General features: G+C 36.9%; 1 protein-coding gene and 1 long non-coding RNA gene across 7 annotated transcripts in view; both read right to left on the reverse strand.

The window, feature by feature from the left end:
* Positions 1-6,393, reverse strand: part of PPP2R2B (protein phosphatase 2, regulatory subunit B, beta) — a 516,438-nt gene that overhangs the window by 330,500 nt on the left and 179,545 nt on the right. The gene's annotated exons all lie outside the window — the stretch shown is intronic.
* LOC105554907 overlaps positions 1,126-6,393 on the reverse strand; it is a 16,176-nt gene continuing 10,908 nt past the window's right edge. The window contains exon 4 of the long non-coding RNA XR_001008402.1: positions 1,126-1,366. This is a non-coding gene — a long non-coding RNA (uncharacterized LOC105554907). The remainder of the gene's footprint in view (positions 1,367-6,393) is intronic.

Consider the following 6,393-nt stretch of genomic DNA (forward strand, 5'->3'; position numbering starts at 1 on the left):
TTGGAATGCAGTTGTCCTGAGGAGGCCCTGTCTGCCCATGCAGGTAAGATGTTCTGAAGACAAGAATGAGTTTATATTTGGCGGAAAAGGTCTATTTGCTATGATTTTAGAAGCATAGAGTCAAGTGCTTAAAACACAAAGAGTGCCAAATAAATGTTTGTCCTTGTTATCATTATTATTACCTATTCAGGATGTAGGAGAAGGCAGAGGAAAAGGACTGATGCTTTGGAAGAGGTAGTCTTCACGTGCAGCCACCCCATGTTTAAGAAACGCAGGGAGGATACTCTCTCCCATTACAGTGCCTGGCCATCTTAACCCACAGTTTCAAAATAGCCCTACATCCAAGGCAGAAACATGCAAGGAAGTTCTATGCTTAGTAAAAATGGAAAGAAATAGAGGCCAACATATAGTTCCAATAATGACTGATATTCTATTTATATTCTAGGCTTCTTTACTTTTTGATTTTCTCATTTTCAAGGTTTTTTTTTTTTTTTAAACATCACATTAAAACAGCTCACTCAGTCTCCTGATCTCCAGTTTGCCTTGAGCTGAGGACCCCACAAGGCATGGTTCTTGGTTTGTGTGTTCATCTTTATTTTGAAAAACATAAACTGAATTAAGAGATGGAAAATTTGAAGAATGCTCTCTAATACCATAAATATACATTGATTACTGCCCAGTCATTCAACTTTAAGGACTAAAAGCTAAACTCTTAAATCCTTTAGTGAATTAAACTGTAAGAAGGGATACTTAAAGGTGATGGGACTATTTACTCCCCATTTACCTCCTACGTCCTACTAAAATGAACCTAGCTCAGTGCTTTTCACTTTTTACTTATGTAGCCTTTGGTAGGATTTTTGTTCTGGTCAATCCAACTTCAAATCTATGAGGTTATAAGGAATCAGCAAAGAAAATGACATATGGTGGAGAGCAGGTGGCTTTGAGAGGCAATATTAACTATGTATATATGAAATCACAACAACTATAAATATTTAATTTCCAAGGTTTGAAAGAGAAAAGAGGGTTTCTTTGAAAGTGGACTTTAATGCATATGTAAATTAATTACAACTCATGACATTCATTATTTCAGAAAATGATGCAATAATTTAAAACCAATATTGACAGTTTGAATGTTACAATACTTTTAAAGATTTATTGCTGTATATTATTGCTTCCTATTAAAGAAGACCTTCTGTTATGAGCAGGATGAAATGCAAAATAGAGGCCACATGGTTTCTGTTTGTCAAGCTTGTGTAACTTGGACTCAGAGGAGTTCATCCATGGCGTCCTTTGGGAAGCAGTGGTTAGGGTGGTGGCAGTTTACATAGTTATCCCACTGCACTGCATCCTGGTATGTCATTACAGCCTATGTAAAGATCACCTCCAAAAGTTAATGACTTGTATGATTTCCTGGACACCATACTAATCTCTGGTGATCTTCAACCTTAGTATGTATCTATATTAACAAATTTGATCTCCTGACATAATCAGCTTTTAAAAGTACTTAAAATCTGGGAACCAATGAGGCATTCACATGGTATAAAGGAGCTATTGCTGCAAAAAATGTTGTTGTCCTGGTTAGCCCTAATTTAAGGATGAGACATGAGTAGATGGGAACACGGGCAAAGAATAAAGGTCATGTGTTGATGAATAAAAATAGGGTTGGGTTTTATGAACAAAGCCATTTCTTTGGCTACATAATGTAGACAGCAGATTTGGTAGCCCAAATGGAAGATCCAAGACCTAGTGGGAGTTGGCATATCTTTTGTGGTACAATTTAGGGCCAAGATACTATAAGTCTCTCTCCAGCTCAAATGTATCTCCCCGACCAGTCTTCCACTTTCAGCATTAGAATCAACAGTGGCTTCCAAAAAGGTCATTTTCATAAAGATGTTCTGGTTAAAATGCACACATTAGAGAGCTAAAAAATCAAGATGTCGTTTTTTTCTCTTTTCTTTTATTCTCCATATCAATTTTAACAGAAGATTCAAGGTTTTATGTACTACATTGCTCTCAGATATATCCTTATCTATTTTCAGTACTACCAGTCTGGTCCAAGCCACCATCATCTTTCATCTGGGCTTGGTAACACCCTCCTCACTGGTTTTCTTACATCCCAATTTTGCCCCTTGAAATTTGCTGTACTCTGCCAAATAGCCAGAAAAAAAAATTAAAATATGTGAATCAGATCATGTCATTCTTCTACTTAAAATTCTCCAATGTCTACCTCCTGGAATCAGAGTAAAATTCAAATTGCTCACCGTGGCTTCAGTGCAAAACATTCTTCTTATAGCCCTTTGCATGCCCACCTCTCTCTCATACATACATCATCTTGCCCTCCTACTCAATAAATCCAAAGAAGTCATTCTACCTATTTACACACACACACACACAAACACGTACACATGTGTGCAATTTACATACCCCTCCCCCATTGCTATTCCTTCATAACAATTGCCACTTGTGAAATTTCAGCACTCCAGGCATTCATCCCTCTGTCCTGAAGATGTTGTCCCTTTATCCTAAGTTTAGTTGTCATACTCAGGTGCAGATTTAGAGAAAGAATCATTATATTTCCTTAATGACTGACTCATAGATTCACTGGCCTTTGTTCCTTTCCAGGATACCATTCTATTTGGTTTATATATTATGCTACATTCTGAGTCACTACAGCAAAAATCACTGTTGTTGGGTCCTTTCCTCCTTGCTAATATTTAAAAATCATTAACCAAGACAAAAAAAACAAAAAACAAAAAACTTCTCCATTTCAACACTGTTACTACATCTTTCTCTTCTCATCCTTTTTTGCAATGAAACTCTTTTAAGAAAACTTACTGCCTCTTTACTCTGAATTCTCACCCTCCAGGGCTGATGGAAAAGTCACGTTTTTAGAAACTGGACTTGTAAGATGCATGACTTTCACTTTGGGGCGAGCTATGTTTCCCATTAAACTAAAAGCTCCTTGAAGACAATGCATTAGTATAGCATCTCTAAAGAAAATAAAAAATTGTATCACTTTGAAGAGGTTTGCACAGCATCTGACCCATGGTTTGTACTTAAATATTGGTTTTGAAACACCACATTACCCACAACAAAAAGGTGCAAAAGGTTAATACTTTTAAAAGGCATTTCAATTTTTGAGTTATTCAAGTTCTTTTCAACCCAGAAGAGTGAAAACAAGGAAAATCCTAACCACACGTTACCACCTTTTTTTTTTTTTTTTTTGACTGCTCAGAGAAAGTTCTATCTCTTTGAGTATATAGTAGGTCTCATTATATATTTAATCAAATGATTTCAAGTATGCATGCTGGGCAGAGAGTGACAGAGAGAAATAAAGCAAGTGATTTTCCTTCATTCTTCTTTATCTGTCTTGGTTGCTGTCGTACTCCTACAGCCAAACCCAATATCTGACACATGACTGGCACCTGAGATATGTGAAATAAATGAATGAATGTATGCAGCTAATACATGACAGAGTATTCCAAGCCAGGTTTTTTTCTGATTAAAAGCCTGTGTCCCACAACCAAACTGTATTGACTTCCCTCATCCATCTGAGTGAGTTCATACTCACTCAACTCCAAACAACAGCTCCAGATCCTTGCTATGTAGTTGAGTGTTTAATGTTTCATCTGTAGACTATGCCAGAATAGCAACACTACAGGCTAAAAGCTCAGTAGTTTCAATTTTGTGACTTGTAATATGAAAAAATGTTGGGCACTGAATTAAATATTTATTTAGAAAATTAAATTAAACCAGTTTGCATATCATGGCAGCCACTGATATAGCTCTGCCTCTTAATAGCTGTGTAACTTTTGATAAGTTACTTAACATCTTAATCATGAATTTGCCCATCTAAAAAATGGGCTTACAAATATAAGTAATTACCAAAGATATCTCTGTGAGAAGTGAAAAAACAAAGGTAAACTGCATAATATGTGGCACATAATCAGGCCTTAAGTGAAGGTTATAGTAATTATTACAAATAATCCCTACATTATAGGAATTATTTGGGTTTCTGAAAAGGTGGCTTGGAAGAAAAGATGAAAATCTCTTCTTTTGAGTCTATTTGCTCATTTAAATTTAGTAGCAAAAGCAAGCTGCATCATAGTTGCTCCTGTGATAACCAGCGACATGGGCTCTACACCCTGCCTGGTACAGGCTGTCTTTGCTGTGCACTGTAAAGCCTTTACCAGGCCCAATGCAGTGGGAAGCACAGAGTGGGTGCTCAAGAAATGCTTGTGTCTTCTGGTGCCACTTTTTGATCCTTGCTGTATACCCTCCTTAACTGCCATTATCTGTGTTTGTGCTTTTGTCACCAAGTGCCTGCCTCAGTAAAAGGTCATTCCTTGTATAGCATTATATATGAGCCTCAGAGCCAAAAAAAATGTTTATTCTGCTCATTGGTGTCTATCAGTTTAAGAAATCCATTTTATAAGTAAAGATCTTCATTGATAGAGAGGTGCAAAGTTACGCCCAAGGGCACACAATTAATGGTAGAGTTGGTTCTAGAACCTAATTGACCTGGTCCCTTCACATTTTTTATGAATACGATGGGTTACACATAAATAAACAATGTACCTTCTGCCTCACAGTCAATATTCTAATACCACAGTGGCTGACAAAATCCGGCATTTCAATTCTTTAGTCCAATCTTATTTCATAATCTATCTGTAGCAAGTTCTGAGGTGAAGGAATGTGAGCAGTCTAATGAACTTAGAAATGATGAGTTTTGCTTTCCTCACCTTTTACTGAGTCCTGTTGTTTTATTTGCTACCCAAGGATGCAAAGTATTTATTTCACAGTAAAATGCCAAGCAATCTGACATCTCCTCCTGGTTAAAACAAAGTCATCTCAATGCAGATGGATACATGTCATTATGCAAGCTATCTGCTTTTCAGAGCTGCTGCCTCAAACTTCCTGCAGTAAGATGTCCCCTCATACTCCCTGCAGTACCCCACCCCTGGCCCTGGCTTTCCTTGAAAACATATAATCTTGTCTACCTGCATTTTTGTATGTTTAGGCTCTAGCAAAGAATCCATTATGAAAATGACAGAACTGCCAGAAAGAATTATGACTTCACTGCTTAACAAGCTGTGAATTCACTGTGGAGGTAACAAGGCAGAGAAGCAAAGAAACAGGAGGAAGAATATACCTGAAGGAAAACTCGCCTTGGGCTTCGCATTACTGCAAGTTGAGAATGGTTTTCCCAGCCTTTCAGGATTTACATGTTTCCTCCACCACAAACTACTTAAGTTTCTTTCCATAGTGCGGGGCAGGATTTTTACCTTTTACCTAAAGTTGGTAATACTAAGAATGATGAAGTTGATGATAATGACAGTTTGAATTTATTGAAAGGTTAATAGGTACTAATAGTAGGCTAAGCATATGTGCATATTATTTTATTCAATACTCACAACTTCTCTATATAGCACTCCCATTTAAATCCTTTAAGGACTTCCCATTGCCTTTAGGATAAAGTCCAAATGTTTTAACACAGTTTATGAGACTCTCTAAGATTCCATGAACTTTCGCCTCTCTCTCAACTTCATCTAACACCACTCTGCACCTTTCTGGAATGGTCTGGTCTCATCTATACTTTTGGTTCTTCCAGTGTTTATACTTTGTCTTGCTTATAGGCCTTTAAATACATTCCCTTGTAACCACATTACTCCTACTAGTCACCAGATTATCTCATACCTCCCTTTAAGACCTTACTACTTTTTTTCCTAGAGAGGCTATCTCCAACCCCTAAGCTAGTTAAGTTTTCCCTGTTGTTTGCTTCCAAGGTTCATTCATGGTTAAAAAAGAGGAAAAACTCTTTTGTAACTCTATACTTGAAATGACTATTTAAATATGCACCTTTTCTGTGAGATTTAACCTCTACGAAGGCTGACACCATGTCTTCTAATTCACAGTTGTTTCACTAGCCTCTAGCTGAATGCCTGACACAGAGTAGACTTTGAATAAATAATTAGAAATCAATCATATGCAAAATCTATATATGAATGTTCCCATTTATTAGATGAGGAAACAGGTTAAGAGGAGTTAAATAACTTGCCCAAAGACATAGTTAGCATATGGTGAAGCCAAGCTTTGAATCAAGAACTGATGTCAAAACTCATGTTCACAATTACTCTATAACACTGTCTTCTCCAAATTCCCTCCAGTTATCACAGGAAAAATAAAGTATATTTCTATAGGATATGTGTCTTACAGAAAAATTTGGTAGAAAAAGCTCCCAGGATTCAGGGACGTGATCTTTTTCCCATCTGATTTCAGAACTACATAAAATAAGCTGGATGATTTAATATCTTTCTGCACCCTGGGCATGATGGTATACCTCTCCAAAATCTGGTTTCTGCTTCTCAACTATAGGTGGTAGTGGATAATAGG

The sequence above is a fragment of the Mandrillus leucophaeus genome, unplaced genomic scaffold (assembly GCF_000951045.1).
Source record: "Mandrillus leucophaeus isolate KB7577 unplaced genomic scaffold, Mleu.le_1.0 Scaffold663, whole genome shotgun sequence".
In the NCBI taxonomy this organism is placed as follows: domain Eukaryota; kingdom Metazoa; phylum Chordata; class Mammalia; order Primates; family Cercopithecidae; genus Mandrillus; species Mandrillus leucophaeus.